We start from the raw sequence: 20,797 nt of genomic DNA, 5'->3' as shown, positions 1-20,797 counted from the left end.
CTAAAGTCTTTAGAAAGAAACTCACATATTTAAAGGAAAATTCGCATATTTGAGAAAAAATTTACATATTTAAGAGAAAATTTATATCTTTGGATATTTCAGAGGAAATTCAAGTCTATGCAAGAAATTCGCCATGTGAAGGGTAAAAAGATCTTTTTACTATTAAAAATTTGTGAATTTGAACATCGGTAGATTTAAAAAATTATAGGACATTTCAGAAAATATATTATTTTTTGTGTATGGTACGGTCATTTTCTGAAAAAAAAAGATTCAATGTGAGCATTTAAAATGAAAAAACTAGAAACAGATTGAACTTGATTAGGATCAGAGGGATACATCAAACAATAATTCAGATAAAGATCTAATTTGAATCCAAATATTGTGGCCACATAAGTATGAATCCTATACACGTTGTACTGGCCACATAAGTCACAATATGATAAAACTGAACATGTTCACATCTCATGTTGAGATTTGTATGTGAAAAACGTATGTTGGGTGTGGATCCAAGTTTACTTAATCTAAACAATCTGACACATTCATTTCTTATTTTGGAATTCATATATGAGAAAATGGATCAGAGTTTCCACTAAATCCATTGCTGGGATAAGAATCTAATTCTGGGTTGTCCAAATCCTAGTAAGCCTACGCATGTATAAGATAAGAAGATAGACCACAAGAACAAGAACTTCACCTTCTTGGTTAGGGGTTAACACTGGTTTGTGACTTGCATGGGATGACTATAGTATGAAACCCATTGGCAGGCATCCCTTACTGCAAGGTTAAAACTGGGTGTGATCTGTACTATAACTTCAAGGATTTTATCAATTGGAGGTCAGCTAATGTGCACCCAGTGATTGGGTTTTCTTCTCTTAACACAATTAAAGAAAAGTATAAGCAAAATAAGTGTCTGGTAGATATGCCTACAATGTTCTCTCAATGTCCAATCCTACAGTTTCATGCACCAAGATTAGAGCAAGGGATTCATTGACGCACTTAATTAACCACAGGTCTACTTAATCCTAGCACAACTTTGATCACATGTATGTTAAATCTGTTTTTTTATATGATTTAGATTTTAAGAGTTTGTATTTTAATTTTTAATTTTGTAATCTATTTAATGAAATCCTGTTAAATCTGCAGAGTTTTTTTTTCTTATACGACTCTCAACCCAACTCAGTTACAAATGGTTATAAAATAAAATAAAAAATAATTTATATGAGGAAGAAATGTCGAAGCAGGTTATATGCCCCCCCCCGAACAGGGCATCTCATGGTCGGGGTCCCAAAAAACACCACGTATTTAAGCCTGTGTGTCTTGTATCCCCATGTTTGTCAACATTAATTAGCATTGGAGTTTGATACGATTGCAAAGACTTAAGTACCCTCTTCTCTATTGGTGCAAAAAAAAATAACGATTCTAGAAAAGGAGTGATTGTAAAGACTTAAGTGCCCCAAAGATGATTATTTAAGACCCAGTCTCTGCACTGCAGGATTATTCGAGAAAGAAATCTCTCCTGGAGGAGGCCATGAACATCAACCCTCTCACACTCTCTCTCCTTTCTCTTTCTGCTTCTGTGTACATCCAGCAAAGGATCCTGCATTGCTCCATCAAGCACTGACTGACAAGCACATTGACTGTTGTGGAACCTGATTCAGAGTTTTTACCCTTACAGGAGGAGGGTTTGGGGGGCTCTTCCTAGCGTGGGTAGCATCATTCAACTAAATGAGTTGTGGATCCTTATTCAGAGTTTTTACCCTTACAGCAAAGGGGTCTGGGGGCTCCTCTTAGTGTGGGTAGCATCATTCAACTTGAAGAGTTGTGGAGCCTGATTCAGAGTTTTTACCCTTACATAAGGGGGTCTGAGGGCTCGTCCCAGCGTGGGTAGCATCATTTAACTTGATGAGTTGTGGAGCTTGATTCAGACTTTTTGCCCTTATAGGAGGAGGGTTTGGGGGCTCCTCCCAGCGTGGATAGCATCGTTCAACTTGATTCATTGTGGAGCTTGATTCAAAGTTTTTACAATTATAGGAGGGGGGTTTGAGGGCTCCTCCCAGCATGGGTAGCATCGTTTAACTTGATTCATTGTGGAGCCTGATTTAGAGTTTTTGCCCTTATAGGAGGGGGGTCCGGGGGCTCCCCCCCCCGACGCGGGTCCCGCTGCGCGGTCAACGAGCGGAGGACCAAGGGGGGCCACCTCTGGCAGAGGGCTCGGGGGGCAGCGCCCCCCGGACCAAATTTTTTGGGGGGCTTGTATAATTTTTTCTATGTTATTTGAGTTGCACAGTAGGGGTCTGGTTTTTAGTTAAAATGAGAAATAAAATGATAATAGAAATCGCTAAAAATTTACATAAATAAACTAGACACAATAACGAAGACACCATTTTTTACGGATTTGGAATATGACCTCCGGTTAGGGAGATATGACCCTGACAAGTTAGTCCTGATTCGGGTAGCGATTTGCTTACTGAATAACACTACAAATCGCTATAATGATTTGCAGAAGACACTACAAATCGCTATAGTGAGATCCAACAACACTATAAATCGCTGCGGGGCTCGATGGAGACCCAAAAATACTATAAATCGCTATAGTGATTTGTTATGGGGCTTGTTGGAGACCCGAAAACACTACAAATCGCTGTTGGAAGACCGGACAACACTATAAATCGTGTGGGGCTCGTTGGAGACCCGACAACACTAAAAATCACTGTAGGGGAGTCATTGAAAAAATCGTGGAAAAGAAACATGAAAAGAAAATTAGAAAATCGTGGGAAGTGGTGTTACGAAAACCTCGAGCAAGAAACAATTGAAGGAAACATGAGCCCTTCGATTAAACAAAACGCTTTATTGCTCTTTTACGATAGTTAAAAGAGGGAAAGAAAATAAAAAAATTACACAAGGCCCCAAAAAAATTGGTCCGTGGGGCGCTGCCCCCCGAGCTCCCCGCCAGGGGCGCCCCCCCTGGACCCCCGCCCGCTGACCGCGCAACGGAACCCGTGTCGAAGGGGAGCCCCCGGACCCCCCTCTTGTAAGGGCAAAAACTCTAAATCTGACTCCACAACGAATCAAGTTGAACAATGCTACAATCAGTATGCAGGTTAGTCGGTGTTTGATTGAGCAATGTAGGATCGCCTGCTGGATGTGAACTGAAGTAGAAAGAGAAGGGAGAGATAGTGAGAGAGTTGATGTTCATGGTCTTATCTAGGGGGAACCCTTTGCCTCCCTTGATTTCTTTTCTAGAGAGAGAGAGAGGGTTTTACAATGTTTTACGGAGAAGGAAGAAGAAGAAGATGACGATAAAAAGTTTAAACAGACATTTTTTATGACTAAGGTTCGTTTCGCCGGATGACCATCGGATCGTCGGCTCACCATCAGATCGTCGGCTAAGGTTCATTTCGCTGTGTAGACTTTGAAGAGTCAACATCATCCTCGACTTTCTGGATGAAGGACATGTTTGTCTTTTTTTTGAATAGTTTGTTTTCCTTTTTTGAATAAAGGTCATTTTTGTCATTTTCTCAAATCATCGTTTTATGACAAGAATAGCAAGAAAGGGTACTTAAGTCTTTGCAACTGAACCAAACTCCAATGTTGAGTGATGTCAACATACACGGGAATACGAGCCTCATGTGCTTATACACGAGCCTCATGTGCTTATATACGTGGTGCTATTTGGGACCCTCGAACACAGACGTGGGATTCAGTGAATTATCGGGGGGTGAACATACACCACCCTCTCAAGAAATGTCGAACAACAGGTGGGATTTTGAGAATAATAGTTTTTTTTTAAACAAATAAGAATAATAGCTTTCTCATATATATTTTCTAAAGAGAATAAAATAAGGAAAAGGAGAAATCTGATCTATCGGTGAGTTGACTTGTGAGGCCTCCGATATATCGGTTTTGGGGGTTCCTGGGGAAGGTCTAGAGGCGATTCGTCAATGGAGATGCATGGTCTGGGGGTGAGGAGGCCGACCTCTTCCGATTCGACCCTCTATCGCCCCGATTCCAAGATCCTCAAGGAGGACTCTCTCTCTATCTACGGTTCGGTTCTTTTCTCTCTTCTGCAAGATTCTTTTTGCCCTCTCAAAATTATGATTTCTGCCGTTTGATGTGGTTTTCTCTCTGATTTTGTGGGTGCCCAGAACACCATGTTGCGTATTTTCCATGTTTAGATGGTTTTGAGGTTCCCCATCTTGTGGAATTTGATGGGTGTTTTTTGGGGTGTTCACTCTGTATAATTGGTGGTGCACTGGCTTTCTTGCCGTTTGAATGATTGTTTCTTAGCCCTGTGCGTTTTGCGATCATCGTTTTCTTGGTTTATTTTGGTTTGTATGGACGAAATGAGGATATCCATCAAGTCAAAAGGGACATTTTTTTTAATGTTTAGTAGGGGTTTTAGCGTAAAAGCTTGTGCCTTTTTGTGCTTTGGAAGGATTTCCCAGTCTCAGTGTAGTTATTTTAGTTTGAGACACTAATATTTGCAGCTCTTCATCAATCTATTTTGGTGTTAATACTAGCGTGGTTAGTAGATGGTCATCTAGTTCGATGGTATTTTGTTAATGAGAGACCTTTTCAAGAATTGATCCTGTTAGAGAAAGTGGAGTTTGATCAGCCTTTCTTTGTTAACTACTAGATGGGTTGAATTATGAAGGTTATGAAATATGGCTTTTCAAGCGGTACAGTCAGAGGATTGTGATTAATGGCCTAAACTTTTATAGATGTCATCGTTGTATGAGGGAACTTAACTCGGCAACTCAAATGCATTTTCATGTATGAGTTCATCTGGAAAGTGTCTGCTTGTTTTTGCTTTCTGAGTCCCTACTTTTTGTTGTACATATCACACTAATTTGATACTGCTCATGTTATATCAGTAACAGATTTACTTCTGGTTTACATTGATATGCCTATTATGATATTATCTGACACTTTACAAGAGGTTAGGACTGTAATGAAATGGATAGAATCCAAAACACATGCAAGAACACACCTTCAATCAAGTGGAATGCTTGATTGAATCACGGAACCACCCACACAAGGGTCTAAAGAATGTTGTTATTGCATATAATCACTCATAAGAGTGTTGTAAAAATACAAGGCCCTCAAGGCCTATTTATAACCAAAGCGACCACTTGGGGGCAGCCCAAAGTGACTGTTGGGCTGCTCTCAACTGTCAGATTTATGACGGTTGGGTGCAGCTCCAACAGTCACTTTGGAGCTGCTCCCAAGATTACAAAAACAAAAAAAAAATGAAAAACAAAAATAAAAAATAAAAAAGGAAAAGTCAGCCCCTATTGGGCTGACGCTTATTACAGTGAAAGTACCGAAATACCCTTGATGGGTATTTCGGTTTACAACAAAATAAATATACATATACATATACATATTTGTATATCTTTAACATATCTTAACACCCCTCTCAAACTCATGGTTCAACCACCAAGAGTTTGCCAAGTAGAAAGTAAAATCGGAGTGATGGTAGCGCTTTGGTGAAGAAATCCGCGAGTTGGTATTCTAATGGAACATAAGGCAATGTGATAGTCTTTCGCGAGAACTCTTCATGAACGTAGTGACAATCCATCTCAATGTGTTTCGTTCTCACATGAAATGTATGATTGCTTGCAATGTATACAACGCTCTTGTGGTCACAACACAATTTCGAAGGTTCTGCAGTATAAACCCCCAAGTCTTCAAGAAGTTGTTTCAGCCAAACTAACTCAGACGTAGTGGTCGCCATGACCCGATATTCAGCTTCAGTGAAAGAGAGTGACACCTTCTGTTGCTTTTTGCATCGCCATAAGATTAGAGAATCACTTACAAAAACACACAAGCGAGTGGTTGAACGTCTATCATTGACATCCCCTCCCCAATTAGAGTCAGAATATACAATGACTTCTAATGAGGAAGAAGAAGATAAAAACAAGCCAAGGTTAATAGATTTTTTAATATATCTAACAATTCTCATTGCAGCGCTCATATACACTATAGTGGGAGCATGCTGAAATTGGCTAGCAGAATAAATAGCATGAGATATATCAGGGTGGGTAATAGAGAGGTAAGACAAAGCCCCAATCATCTGTCTGTAGGGCGTTCAATCTTGCAAGGACTCTCCATCATTTATCTTCATTTTGGCATTTATGAATTCTGGAGTGTTGACCTATTTTTCATCCGGGAGTCCTGATCTTTTAATGATCTCTGTTGCATATTTAGTCTGTGACAAAAAATAACCACAATTTGAGTAAGCAACTTCTATTCCGAGAAAATACCGTAGAAAACCAAGATTTGTCATATCAAAGTTGGCTTTAAACACATCTTTGATATGGTTAACTTCCTGCTTATCATCTTTTGTGATTATCATATCGTCTACGTATAGTTGTAGAATCACCATTTCTGCATTAGAAGACTTAACAAACAATGCAGAAAAGAAAACAAGATAGAGAAGGACGTCTTATTTTTTCATATTAGGTCTAATCTCTACTTGTTTAAATAGAGATCAGCCATAAGAAAGAAATTACATATGGGTCCCTCATTATTTGGAGAATACCAAAAACAGACTTAAGTAAAACTTTAATAAGAAAAGCATTAAGAGGTCAACTTATTTTAACACTCCCCCTCAAGCTGGAGCATAAATATCAATCATGCTCAGTTTGCCGCAACATTTTGAGAAACTGAGCCTGGCAAGAGGCTTTGTAAAAATATCTGCCACTTGATCCTCAGAGATTACATGCTTAGTAGATATATATCCAGCTTGAACCATATCTCTTATGTAGTGGCAGTCAACTTCAATATGTTTTGTCCTCTTATGAAATACCGGATTATTTGCTATATATGTAGCCGCCTTGTTATCACACATCATCACCATAGGGGATGAAACCTTCACTTGAAGATCAGTCAACACAGTTTGAACCCACATCAATTCAGCTGCAGTTTGGGCCATAGCCCTATATTCATATTCTGCACTCGACCTAGCGACCACAGTTTGCTTCTTGCTTCTCCAAGAGATTAAGTTATCTCCCACAAATACACAAAATCCTGTGGTAGATTTTCTATCCTTTACAGACCCGACATAATCAGCATCAGAGTAAGCAACTACCTCTAGAGTACCCCCTTCTTGAATAATAACCCTTTTCCAGGGGAAGATTTTAAATACCTGAGTATCATCATGGTAGCATTCCAGTGTACCTCTGTCGGTTTGTCCATGAATTGGCTAACCTTGCTTACAGCCAAAGCAATATCAGGTCTAGTCACTATCACATACAATAACTTCCCTACCAACGAGCGATAACTCCTGCCATCGACGAGTTTTGACCCCTCATCCAATAAATGAACTTTGTGATCCATGGGAATATTTGCTGGTTTAGCTCCCAACATTCCTGTCTCTTTTAATAGATCATGAACATACTTTCGTTGAGACAAAACTACTCCCTCACGGCTCCTTGCCACTTCTATGCCCAGAAAGTATCTAAGTGGACCAAGGTCTTTGGTAACAAAGTGTTTTTGAAGATAAGCCTTTGTAGCTGCAATCTCTTTCATGTTATCTCCTGTAAGAATGATGTCATCCACATATACCACCATAACGACTAGGCCTGAGTTAGTTTTCTTAATAAATAATAAGTGGTCTGACGCTGACCTATTAAAACTAAACTTTGACATCACATCAAACAACTTTTGAAACCATGCACGAGGACTTTGCTTCAACCCATATATCGCCTTTTTTAATCTGCACACCTTTTGACACTTCCCCTCAACCTCGAACGAAGGAGGTTGTTGCATGTATACTGTCTCAGACAGATCCCCATACAGAAATGCATTTTTTACATCTAGTTGACACAAACTCCATCCATGGTGAACAACTACCGAGAGAACAAGACGGATGGTGCCCATCCGCGCGACAGGAGAGAAAGTCTCAAAGAAATCAACACCATATGTTTGAGTATAACCTTTTGCTACTAACCTGGCCTTATATCTTTCAATTGAACCGTCTGAGTTGTACTTAATGGTATATACCCATTTGCATCCAACGATGTCCGCATCCTCTGGAGGATCAACAAGATCTCATGTCTATTGAGATAGTAAAGCATCCATTTCATCTTGCATAGCCTGCTTCCACTTACTATCGAGAATGGTTGTTTGATAACTCAGAGGAATAGTTTCAGCAGATAAGGCTGAGATAAATGCTTTCATCTGATTACCAATTCTGGCATCTGGCACAAACTGAGATATAGGATATAAGGTACATTGTCGTGTCCCCTTTCGTAGAGCTATTGGCCTGTTATCATCACCATGAATGTCGTTGCTATCAGGAATACTTACCTCAGGAGAAGAAGTGGATGGAGGCACTGGAGGAGGTGGAGCTCTACGCGCATACACCAATGAAGGATTGTGAAAACGAGAGGGAGGTGGAGTTGAAGGTGGAGTAGGACTCGGTAATGGGGGCACCGACTCCAACGGAAAAGGAGGAACAGGAAGAGGAAAGGAGTTATCTTGATCAGTTTTCAACTGAGTCCTAGTACTGGAATAATATGGAATAGACTCCAAGAAGGATACATCTGCATTGATATACTCTCGACGAGAAATCGGATCGATACCCCTTTTGATTCTTTGGATAGCTTATAAACATACACTTAGTGGCTAATTTATCACGATCAGGTCCGAGTCTGTGCACAAAACAAACGCACCCAAATACCTTGGGAGAAAGAGAGAAAAGAGGTACATTAGGATACAGGATTTGCAAAGGACTTTGGTCTTCCACAGATGATGAAGGCATACGGTTGATTAAATAACATGTTGTGATAACTGCATCACCCCAAAATGAAGCAGGAACATTGGATTGAATCATAAGGGTACGTGCTACATCAAGGAGGTGCCTGTGTTTTCGCTCAGTCACCCCATTTTGTTGGGAAGTGTAGGCACAAGAGGTTTGGGGTTGAATTCCATAGTCTCGATAAAATTGCAATAGTGTTTTGGTTTTAAACTCAAGGGCATTATCAGTGTGAATAATTTTGACAACATATTCAAACTAAGTTTTTATTTCAATAACTAATGATTTGAGGATACTAGGAACTTCAGATCTTTCTTTTATTAAGAACACCCAAGACAACTTAGAATAATCATCAACAATAACAAGGTAATAACGACATTGGGTCCTGGTAGGAATCTTATTGGGACCCCATACATCCACATGTAGAAGTTCAAAGACCTTATGACTGGACTGACTCTGACTAGAAAGAAACGAACTCCGATGATGCTTGCCCAACTGACATGCTTCACACTGGAATGATGTAGTAGACGGAAATTGAGGAATGACACGACGAAGCTTCGACAATGAAGGATGTTCGAGACGACGATGCTACTGAACAGGACTTGAGGAAGAGTCAACTGCAACATAAATATTTCCCACAGGGTGATGTAGATAGTAGACTCCATTTTCTTCATAGCCTCCACCAATCTTCTTCCCCGTCAGCAAATCATGAAAATGACAGCACACATGATCAAATATCACTCTACAATTTAGCTCTTTTGTAAGACAACTCACTGATAATAAACTTTGAGGGAATGAAGGAGCATGAAGGACATTTTTCAACTGCAAAGAAGAGGATATAGAGATATTTCCTTGACCAATAACCGGGGAGGAACTACCATCAGCTAATGAGACTCCCCGATGTGCAGTAATAGCCTTTAGATCTGAATTTTTTTTAGAGTTTCCACATAGATGTCTAGATGCACCAGAGTCAACAATCCACTTACTATCATTAGGAGAAAGATGGTCCCCAGTAGAGTAGGTCACACCAGCAACAGGAGAAGAGGAACTTGAAGGACGATGAGAGACCAACTCCTCATATTCTGTACGGCTAAGAGTGATAGATTCACTAGGAGAATTTGTTTCATGCTCCACCTCTAGTTTTGTAACATTAGCTTTTGGAACATTAGGCTTCAATGGAGAGAATGCAGGCCGTCCATGTTTATCCCAACAACGATCTTCTAAATGATCGAATTTTCCACAATAGGTACATTGGAGTTTGCCTCTACCTCCCATACCTCTTCCACGACCTCTGCCTCTAACATGCATAGTATTTCCTCGTCCATAACTAGATGGTACAACTAAAGCAGATGACTGAGATGCTGGTTGAGATTGTGGAAGAGAAATGGCAAGTCTACTCAATCGATTATATGCATCAGCAAGAGTAGGAACATCTGACCCAGTCAACATTTGAACTTTTGCAACTGAGAACTTTGATGATAGACCTGTGAGGAACCGAGCAACCATAGTTTGTTCTTGATGATCCTTCTGTTTTGAGCAGCACAAAGGCCTATGAGCATTCAGTCTTTCAAAGGTTGCCTTAATGGAGGCATAGTACTGGGCCAATGATTGATCACCTTATTGTAGATTATATATTTCCTGTTCAACTTGTAGAATACGACTCACGTTGGTCTCTTGAGAGTACGTATCTCGAAGGGTGTCCCACATCTGTTTAGCCGTATTGTAATAAATTAAGCCATCTGCAATATGAGATTCAATGTTATTCATGATCCATGACATAACAATGTCATTATCTTCATCCCAAGTATTATATTTTTCTGTTTTATCATTAGGTTCAGATTCCAATAGAATATGCTTTCTACGATGTCCAGACACGGACATCATAAAAGTCCTGGACCACCTTGCATAGTTAGTTTCATTTAATTTCACAGAAGAACCATAGGAGAAGGGATTGACAAAGGCTTTATATTCCCCAATAGCTTCAATTTTATAATCAGATTTTTTAGCATCACCCATAATGAATAACACGAGCTAAGGAGCCACAACCACTGACGTTACTGCAGTAGATGTCCACGTGCACACACACAAAAAAAGTTGTCACAGTTAGTAACAGGCCTGCTCCACAATGAACCAATCCACTATAGTGATTTGCCTTCACCACAACACCTAGATCTGTGGGCAGATCTGAACATACAATCAAATCCAAAGAAATATGCATATCTACGACTATAAGAGTTCCTTTTTTTTTCTTCAGACAGCAAAAAAAAATTGGCTATATAGAATTTCAATCTTCACAGCAGTCAGAACAGACGATCAGATCTAAAAGAATATGCAGATCCAAAACCAAACGACGATATAAGCTTCACAACTCCAAAATAAAATGACGATATAGAATTTTAATCTTCACAGCAGCCTGAACAAACGATGAGATCTAAAGGAATATTTGGGTCCACGACATACGATCACGATAACCAGAACAAAAAAAAAAACTGAGTTACGACAAATCTAGTCGTCACCCACACCCACGACAAAAAAAACATAGATGCACCAGAATCATTACCCACTTCACTACATCATAACTGCACAATACCTGTATCCACCAGATTTGGTCGATCGAACCCCATACTTCCACCTCGACATTTAGATCTGATTACAGATCTGAGTCTTGACTTTTGTCAGACTGCAGATCTGTTATCAGATTTATACCACTTGATTCCCCAAAAAAAAAATTGAACACACCTTAGGTCTGGTCCCCTTCACGCGATTTGGTACCTTTCACGCAAGCTTTTTGTGCAGACCCTGAAGTCATGCCTCTTCACGCGATATGGTACCCTTCACGCACGCTTTGTCGCAGATCCAGAAGTCACGGCCCCAAAGGTCGATGGCTCTGATACCATGTAGAAAAGAAAAGAAGATAGAGATGGACGTCTTATTTTTTCATATTAGGTCTAATCTCTACTTGTTTAAATAGAGATCAACCATAAGAAAGAAATTACATATGGGTCCCTCATTATTTGGAGAATACCAAAAACAGACTTAAGTAAAACTTTAATAAGAAAAGCATTAATAGGTCGACTTATTTTAACAATCTTCATTTTGGCATTTATGAATTCTGGAGTGTTGACCTATTTTTCATCCGGGAGTCCTGATCTTTTAATGATCTCTGTTGCATATTTAGTCTGTGACAAAAAATAACCACAATTTGAGTAAGCAACTTCTATTCCGAGAAAATACCGTAGAAAACCAAGATTTGTCATATCAAAGTTGGCTTTAAACACATCTTTGATATGGTTAACTCCCTGCTTATCATCTTTTGTGATTATCATATCGTCTACGTATAGTTGTAGAATCACCATTTCTGCATTAGAAGACTTAACAAACAATGTAGAAAAGAAAAGAACATAGAGAATGACGTCTTATTTTTTCATATTAGGTCTAATCTCTACTTGTTTAAATAGAGATCAGCCATAAGAAAGAAATTACATATGGGTCCCTCATTATTTGGAGAATACCAAAAACAGACTTAAGTAAAACTTTAATAAGAAAAGCATTAAGAGGTCGACTTATTTTAACACTCCCCCTCAAGCTGGAGCATAAATATCAATCATGCTCAGCTTGTCGCAACATTTTGAGAAACTGGGCCTGGCAAGAGGCTTTGTAAAAATATCTGTCACTTGATCCTCAGAGATTACATGCTTAGTAGATATATGTCCAGCTTGAACCATATCTCTTATGTAGTGGCAGTCAACTTCAATATGTTTTCTCCTCTCATGAAATACCAGATTATTTGCTATATATGTAGCCGCCTTGTTATCACACATCATCACCATAGGTGATGAAACCTTCACTTGAAGATCAGTCAACACAGTTCAAACCCACATCAATTCAGCTGCAGTTTGGGTCATAACCCTATATTCAGATTCTGCACTCGACCTAGCGACCACAATTTGTTTCTTGCTTCTCCAAGAGATTAAGTTATCTCTCACAAATACACAAAATCCTATGGTAGATTTTCTATCCTTTACAGACCCAGCATAATCAGCATCAGAGTAAGCAACTACCTCCAGAATACCCCCTTCTTGAATAATAACCTTTTTCCAGGGGAAGATTTTAAATACCTGAGTATCATCATGGTAGCATTCTAGTGTACCTCTGTCGGTTTGTCCATGAATTGGCTAACCTTGCTTACAACCAAAGCAATATCAGGTCTAGTCACTGTCACATACAATAACTTCCCTACCAACGAGCGATAACTCCTGCCATCGACGGGTTTTGACCCCTCATCCAATAAATGAACTTTGTGATCCATGAACACACCTTAGGTCTGGTCCCCTTCACACGATCTAGTACCTGAAGTCATGCCTCTTCACGCGATATGGTACCCTTCACGCACGCTTTGTCGCAGATCCAGAAGTCACGACCCCAAAGGTCGATGGCTCTGATACCATGTAGAAAAGAAAAGAAGATAGAGAAGGACGTCTTATTTTTTCATATTAGGTTTAATCTCTACTTGTTTAAATAGAGATCAGCCATAAGAAAGAAATTACATATGGGTCCCTCATTATTTGGAGAATACCAAAAACAGACTTAAGTAAAACTTTAATAAGAAAAGCATTAAGAAGTTGACTTATTTTAACAATCTTCATTTTGGCATTTATGAATTTTGGAGTATTGACCGATTTTTCATCCGGGAGTCCTGATCTTTTAATGATCTCTGTTGCATATTTAGTCTGTGACAAAAAATAACCACAATTTGAGTAAGCAACTTCTATTCCGAGAAAATACCGTAGAAAACCAAGATATGTCATATCAAAGTTGGTTTTAAGCACATCTTTGATATGGTTAACTACCTGCTTATCATCTTCTGTGATTATCATATCGTCTACATATAGTTGTAGAATCACCATTCCTGCATTAGAAGACATAACAAACAATGCAGTATCGGTAAAGCAATATTTAAAATGAAGTTGTGTCATCACATCACTGAACCTATCATACCAAGCTTTTGAAGCTTACTTTAAACCATACAAGGCCTTACGTAATCAGAGAGTTTTTTCATGTGCTAAAGACAAACCAGGGGGGTCTATGTACACTTCTTCATCTTAGTTGTCATTTAAAAATGCATTCTTAACGTCCATTTGAAATATAGGTCATTTCCTAATCGATGTTATAGCAATGAGAGTTCTAACAGTAGTCATGCGAGTAACTGGGGCAAATATCTCATCATAATCAATCCCATATTCTTGACTATATCCCTTAGCTACTAACCTAGCCTTATATCTTTCTAATGTTCCGTCGTACTTGGTTTTTACCTTATAAACCCATCTGCATCCTATAGTTTTTCTTCCTTTAGGTAATGTTTGGATTTCTCAAGTTTTTGCTCGGAATATGAGTGAATGGCCATTAGGCAAGATCTAAACTTTGGTTCAAAGGAATCATATGATACAAATCTACTAGGAGCTTTCAAAATTCTTATGGATTTTCTAAGGCTAAAAGGATCTTCTTCTTGGTTTTGGGAATATCTTTCTAGAGCACACTATGGGTGATCTTCAGTACGTCGAGCATATGTTTGTAAATTATCGTGAAATAGGTCTATATTGTCAAGACTCCTACTCACATTCTCATTTACCTCATGAATGTCTTGGCTCTCATGAATATTTTCACTTTTGTCATTGACTAGGTCAAAGAGGAACGAATAATCACAACTCTCTTGGATATTATCTTTGGTAAACCCGTTTTTATTTTCAAGAAACGTAACATTTATAGAAACATATAATTTGTTTCTTTCAATGTCATAACACCTATATCCTTTTTGGTTTTCGGCATAGCCCAAAAACACACAAGGAATGACTTTAGGTGAGAGTTTATCATTTTTGTTGGTAAGAACAAAACATTTGCTCTCGAAAACCCTCAATCTTTTGTAATCGGGAAATATTTTACAAAGTTTTTCAATAGGAGAAATGTTTTCAATATTTTTTGAAGGCATTCTATTTATCAAATAGACCGCTATAAGGGCGGCTTTGGCCCAAAATTTTTTTTGAACATTTCTAGATACTAGAAGTGTTCTAGTGGTTTCAATAATGTGTCCATGCTTTCTTTCAGTAAGGCCATTTTGTTGAGGGGTATATGGACACGATTTTTGATGTACAATCCAATTTGAGTTAAGATAATTTTTAAATTCTTTTGACATAAATTCTTTTCCAGAATCAGTTCTAAAAACTTGAATATTGGTCTTAAATTGATTTTGTATATAACTATGAATTTTTTTAAAACAATCAAGTACTTTTGATTTGTGTTTTAAAAAGAATATCCAAGAGTGTCTACTAAAATCATCCACGAACACAACATAATAAGAAATGCCTCCTTTGGAAACGACTGGTGCGGGTCCCCGTACATCCGAATGCACTAATTCAAATGGAGTCTTAGTTATAAGATGTCTTGTTCCAAAAGGTAAAGACTTCATTTTGCCAAGAATGCAATCTTTACATACAAAATTTTCTCTTTTACAATTTGAAAGAAATCGAAACAATTGTAATTTAGACACACTAGGATGTCCTAGTCTTTTGTGCCAAATTTCTATATCTTTCTTTTTTACAAAATTACAAAAACGTTGTTTTGGCAATTCAAGATTGTCCATAACATAGAGGTCTCATCTTTTATAGCCTTGCCCAATCACCTTTCCGAACTGGAGATCCTATATTAGACAATCATTAGATATGTAAAACCCACGTTTTTTCAAAAAAAAATAAAATAATAATTATCGGACCCGGGCCGGGTCGGGTCCGGACCCGGGCCGGGTCGGGTCCGGACCCGACCCGGGCCCGCCTACGATAGGGTTTTAAGATAACCTGACGCAGGAAGAGGATTTTAAATCCTCTTCCCGAGCGCCCCCCCCCCCCCCCCCCATCGCGCCTTCTGCCCGATAGGGAAACCCATCGGGGTTTCCCCTTTTGTCGCCCCTCCCCGAGCTCTTTAAGAGCATTGCGGGAGGGGAGGAACGATGCCCCGCCCCCCTTCTCGTTCCCTGCAGGCGGCAACCACGACCGACGCCTCCTCCTTCCCTGCGCACGCCGGCGATCGCCAGCCACCTCGCCTCCCAGGTACGCCACTTCTCCTCCTCCCTCTTCTCTTCCTCACCCCCCCTCTCCGTCACCTCGCCGGGAGGCCGACAGGCGGCTCACAGCCCCTGCCGCGGCCTCCCACCTTCCCTGTGCCCATCGGGGGCCCGACAGGTGGCCTATGGGCCCCTGTCCTCCCCTCTTCCCTCTGGGGGTGCGCCGGAGTGCCGGCAGGGGACCAATGGCCCCTGCGACACCCCCTCACCCCTATGGGTGATAGGGAAACCGACGGAGGGTCGGTTGCCCTCCCTGTCACCCCCGCCCCGGTCCCTCTTTTTCTGGCAGGGGTCAGTCCCCCTGCCACCCCTAGATCACCTGTAGGCAGGGGCAATGCCCCTGCCGCTTCATGTTTCCCGGCAGGCAGGGGCTCGCCCTGCTGCCTTTGGGGTTTTGGCGCGCAAGGGTAGTGCTCCTGTCGCCTTCCTATCTCGGCTGGCAGGGGCAATGCCCCTGTCACCCTTTGTTTTGTGGGGCTGGCAGGGACTCACCCCCCCTGCCGCCTCTTGGCTTCTAGTAGGGCAGGGGATAACCCCCCTGCTGCCCCTTGATTCTCTGCACGCAGGGGGCTTGTCCCCCTGTCACCCCCCGTTCCGAGCTCTCTCCCTCTCTCTGTCGGCAGGGGCTAACCCCTGCCTCCTTGTTGCTGTCGGCAGGGGCTAGCCCTGAGGTCTTGTGGCTGTCGACAGGGGCTGCCTCCCCTGTCGCATCGATGCTGCCGGCAGGGGCTGGTCCCCTGTCGTCTCGTGTGGTCGGCAGGGGCTGGCCCCCCTGCCGTTTCGTGGCTGTCGGCAGGGGCTCAGCCCCTGCTGTTTCGTTGCGGTCGGCAAGGGATCAGCCCGTGCCGCCTCGCTGCTGTCGGCAGGGGCTCAGCCCCTGCCGCTTCGCTGCTGTCGGCAGGGGTAGGCCCCCTGCCGCCTCGCTGCTGTCGGCAGGGGCTCAGCCCCTGCCGCTTCGCTGCTGTCGGCAGGGGCTGACCCCCCTGCCGTCTCGTGTGGTCGGCAGGGGCTGGCCCCCCTGCCGTTTCGTGGCTGTCGGCAGGGGCTCAGCCCCTGCTGTTTCGTTGCGGTCGGCAAGGGATCAGCCCGTGCCGCCTCGCTGCTGTCGGCAGGGGCTCAGCCCCTGCCGCTTCGCTGCTGTCGGCAGGGGTAGGCCCCCTGCCGCTTCGCTGCTGTCGGCAGGGGTAGGCCCCCTGCCGCCTTGCTGCTGTCGGCAGGGGCTGACCCCCTGCCGCCTCGTTGTTTTTTTTACAGTGGCTCATTCCCTGTCGCCCCGTTGTCGTCGATGCCGCCTTCGCCTAATTCTACCCTTGCCCCGTTGCACCTTTAATTATATTAACATAATTAAATATTTAACACTCTTGCCTATTTACGCAACAGGTCCCGATCGTGCTCCACGGCTCAACCCTCGTATTATCCTCTCGCGTAGGCGTACGCAGCTGCACGACATCCCAAGGTAGGGTAAAGTCGCACAAGGGGCAATAAGATCTAATTAAGTTGAAATAATTAAAATGTCTATGCTAGTTGTACTTAGATTTATACTGCTGTTGCGTGACTTATTGTTCTTGTCTCCATGTTTATTAGTCGAGGTACGGTTTTACTCTTCGAGTATTAATTTGTGTATTTGCTTACGTGTTGAAAGTGGTTTCGCACTTTTTGCAATACTTATGCCCTAAATTGCTTGCATGTATACTTGCCTGTACCTTTCTATGGGTGGATGTACAATTTCATTATTCGATTATTATTTTGCGGAGTGTTTATGAATTTGAGGTGTGGTTTCGTATTTCTTGAAATACATATGCCCTTGTTTGCTTGCATCCATTTTTGCCTGCACGTTTCCTTTGAGTGAGATACGACCTTGTGTCTCGTGTATTACTTATGACCTTATGTGTTTGCCTGTCTAAGTGGTCAATGTATGGTTTTGGTACCTCATGTATTACTTATGTGATTTTCCCTCGATGTACGGCATCGCAAGTCGAGAGTTGTTTGTTGACATGTTATAACCTGCATATGCTCACACTCATGGTAAATATGTACTTACATAAATGTAGTCTTGTGCCTATCCTGTTATCACCTGTTTTCAAAACACTAGAAGTTGCACTTGTGCACTATAGTTCTTTTAAAGAGGATTTCCTTCTGCAAACCCAGGGCTCTTCAAAATGCACAACTTTTGCAAAGTATGATTAAGTCTTGCAGGATTGCGAAGTCACATTTGGCCCCTCCCAAGTCCACACACTTGGGAGAAATGTTTTATAACCTTGACTCAAGTTGCGGCTCATTTTGAATAACCCCGATCAGGGGCATGAGCATATGAATGAGTGGGGTTCTGTTGAAGGACCCATTCTTTATGTATCAATCTAGTGTAACATGTCGATACTAAGATAAATTTTGGATGTAAGATTGATAGTGTTGTGTCTTGTGTGAATGACTTAATGTGGCATTATGGCTTTTAAGGATGAATTGTGCCAAATGAGCACTCTTATATTCTTTGAGTTGTTATGAAGTTGTGTGTTGGGTATTCCTTTCGAGAAGCCCACAGACCTCCCTGGTTCAGTATAGCGTACTTTTAGACATGCACAACATGTTAAGTACTTTGTTGATCGGATGAAAGATCCGAGATGACCTTGCATCATGAAGTATGAAAAATGTTGTTGAAGTGAATTCAAGATTTATCTTGCCAGACTGTGTTGTATTAATTCTTTTGCAGATAACATCTGTTGGGGTTTCTTTTGTGGAACCTTATCCCTTTCATCGTAGTCGTACTTATGACATGTACGACCGTACTTTTTGACAAGTACGTCTTCTTACGTTGCGATGATTGGATGAGTAGGTTGTGGCAACCTCGATGAGCGCAAATAACAAAATGTTGTGATCACCTAAATAAGTGATGTTTTCGCCTTCACCGGCAAGATACTCGAGTGGGTCGAAAGACCAGAGTATGTAGAATGAGTCTTCAGTTAACTACCCCTGATGTACTCATTCGAATCGCTGACTCCTATCAGGAGAGAGGACAGGAAGGTACAAAACTTCGATGGACAGGCCATTAATGGCAGTTACGAGCAAAAGACTCGGCTTCCCCAGTCATCGGAGTTAGGGGAATGGGACTACCATAATTATCCTAGGTGGTAGCTCTCCATGTTTGGGATGCATCCATTGTTTATGCTGCTTTGGAGATTTCTCTCTTGGTCACCGACCGTTCCCTTAGGTGCGGACTCAGTCAGCTATCCGGGTTATCATAAAATACATAGCATAATAAACCCCCGGATCAGTCTAGGCTGTTTCTAGAGTCGTGCCTTGTGCGTACCCGCTTGGCCAGTTAATATCGAAACATAATTTAAATCCGATCACACAATGTGTTCAGTTATGCACGTATGAAAGTTATAGGGTACAACATGTTCAATACTTATGGAATTGTGTGTGTGGTTGATGAAGCATTGAATTTTGCTAGTTAACTTTTTTGTGTAGTGCTTTGCTTGTAATAGTTAGCCTACTTGTGCCAGTAAAATGCTTGTAATAATTTTTGCATTGTGTTCATGATAGTTGCTCTGTGAATCTGTTGAAATTAAGTTGCTATATAATTGTCTGTCTACTTGACATATTAAATTATTCTGCCTAATTATCTTCAATATTGTCATGCCGGTGCACCTACTAGTTTTTAGCGAAACTGACCCATTTTATGGGCAGGTTTTGGATAGCTAATACAGTCTGCGATGGCACGATGGCGTGATGAGGTCAAGATAGAGCTCTTTCCCTGACGTTTCGCTCCTGAGGACATGTTGGTAAATTTGGCTTAAAGTGTGTTTGAAAATTTCTCTTTTATTAAACCATGAGTTAATAAAACTGTTTTGGTAAGCTTCTTTTTGGTTTCAACAAACGAATTCTCAATTATTGAAACTCCATTTCGAAACCATTTGATTTCAATGATTGTGCGGGATTTGACAAAAGGAAAGGTTACGCTGTAATGTGCTCAAGGTCCATTGACTTGTGGTTTTAAAAATATCATTTTCCGCTGAAGTATTATTTAAACTCTGATTATTGTATGCTTTCTAAACTTTTCTAAAAAGTTACAAGTCCTGGATTTTTGGGGCGTTACAAGATAAGAAAACTATTTTGCAACCATAGTCCGCAATTTAAGAAACCGATAGGAGGTTTAAATTTAATTTTGGTACTACTCTAATATTTGGTATGTGAAATATAGGTGTTTTTTGATAAATACCAAAACTTTTGATTTTCAAAGAAATGCCATCAACAGTTGAAACACAAGAATCATTTGAATTAATCTTGTATTCGGACAATATGGACTCATTAGGGGTCATATGAAATGAAGCACCGGAATCTAAGATTCAAGGGATCTTACCATGGTTGTTGCTTGTCGATACGACCGCTCCCGAATAAGGAGACTGAGCTTTAAACATAGGTTGCAATGCCTCAATCAATTGAGCTAAGGAGAGTGAAATGATGCATTTGGAGTCGTCCACTTCACTTCTTTCAACCGAAGCTACTTTTTTTATCTTTTTTATAATCCTCCTTCTTTCTTTTGGGACAAAAAGGTTTGATGTGTCCCGGTTCATAGCAATGGTAGCAAATAATTTTTCTACCTTTCTTTGACTCATGATCACCTCTCTTTTCATAGTTGTTGGGTTTCTACCATTCTCATTTCTTACAAAATGAGGAAGCTTATAACTCTTCGTATGATTTTCGGGCTTTGACATAGCAAACACAGATTCTTCATCCTTAGAAGTGGATAACCTTTTCAATCTATTTTCTTCCATAGTTAATTCTTCAAGTGTCTCAACTATGGAAGGGACTCCTCCTCTATGAAGAAGAGCGGATTTAGTTTCTTCGAATTTGAGCCTAAGCTCATTTATGAATTGATAAAAATGTTCTGCTTTGATTTGATTTTCGCAAAGCTCAACATCTTG

The 20,797-nt window shown here is 40.9% G+C and overlaps 1 long non-coding RNA gene across 1 annotated transcript in view; it reads left to right on the top strand.

The window, feature by feature from the left end:
- The first annotated feature begins 3,883 nt into the window (after positions 1-3,883).
- Positions 3,884-20,797, top strand: part of LOC149842855 (uncharacterized) — a 41,700-nt gene continuing 24,786 nt past the window's right edge. The window contains exon 1 of the long non-coding RNA XR_016431094.1: positions 3,884-4,044. This is a non-coding gene — a long non-coding RNA (uncharacterized LOC149842855). The remainder of the gene's footprint in view (positions 4,045-20,797) is intronic.

This window comes from Nuphar pumila, chromosome 3, assembly GCF_984573655.1.
Source record: "Nuphar pumila chromosome 3, dmNupPumi1.hap1.1, whole genome shotgun sequence".
Lineage (NCBI taxonomy): Eukaryota > Viridiplantae > Streptophyta > Magnoliopsida > Nymphaeales > Nymphaeaceae > Nuphar > Nuphar pumila.
The sequence above is the reverse complement of the archived record's forward strand: the minus strand, read 5'-3'. Positions and strand labels throughout refer to the sequence as shown.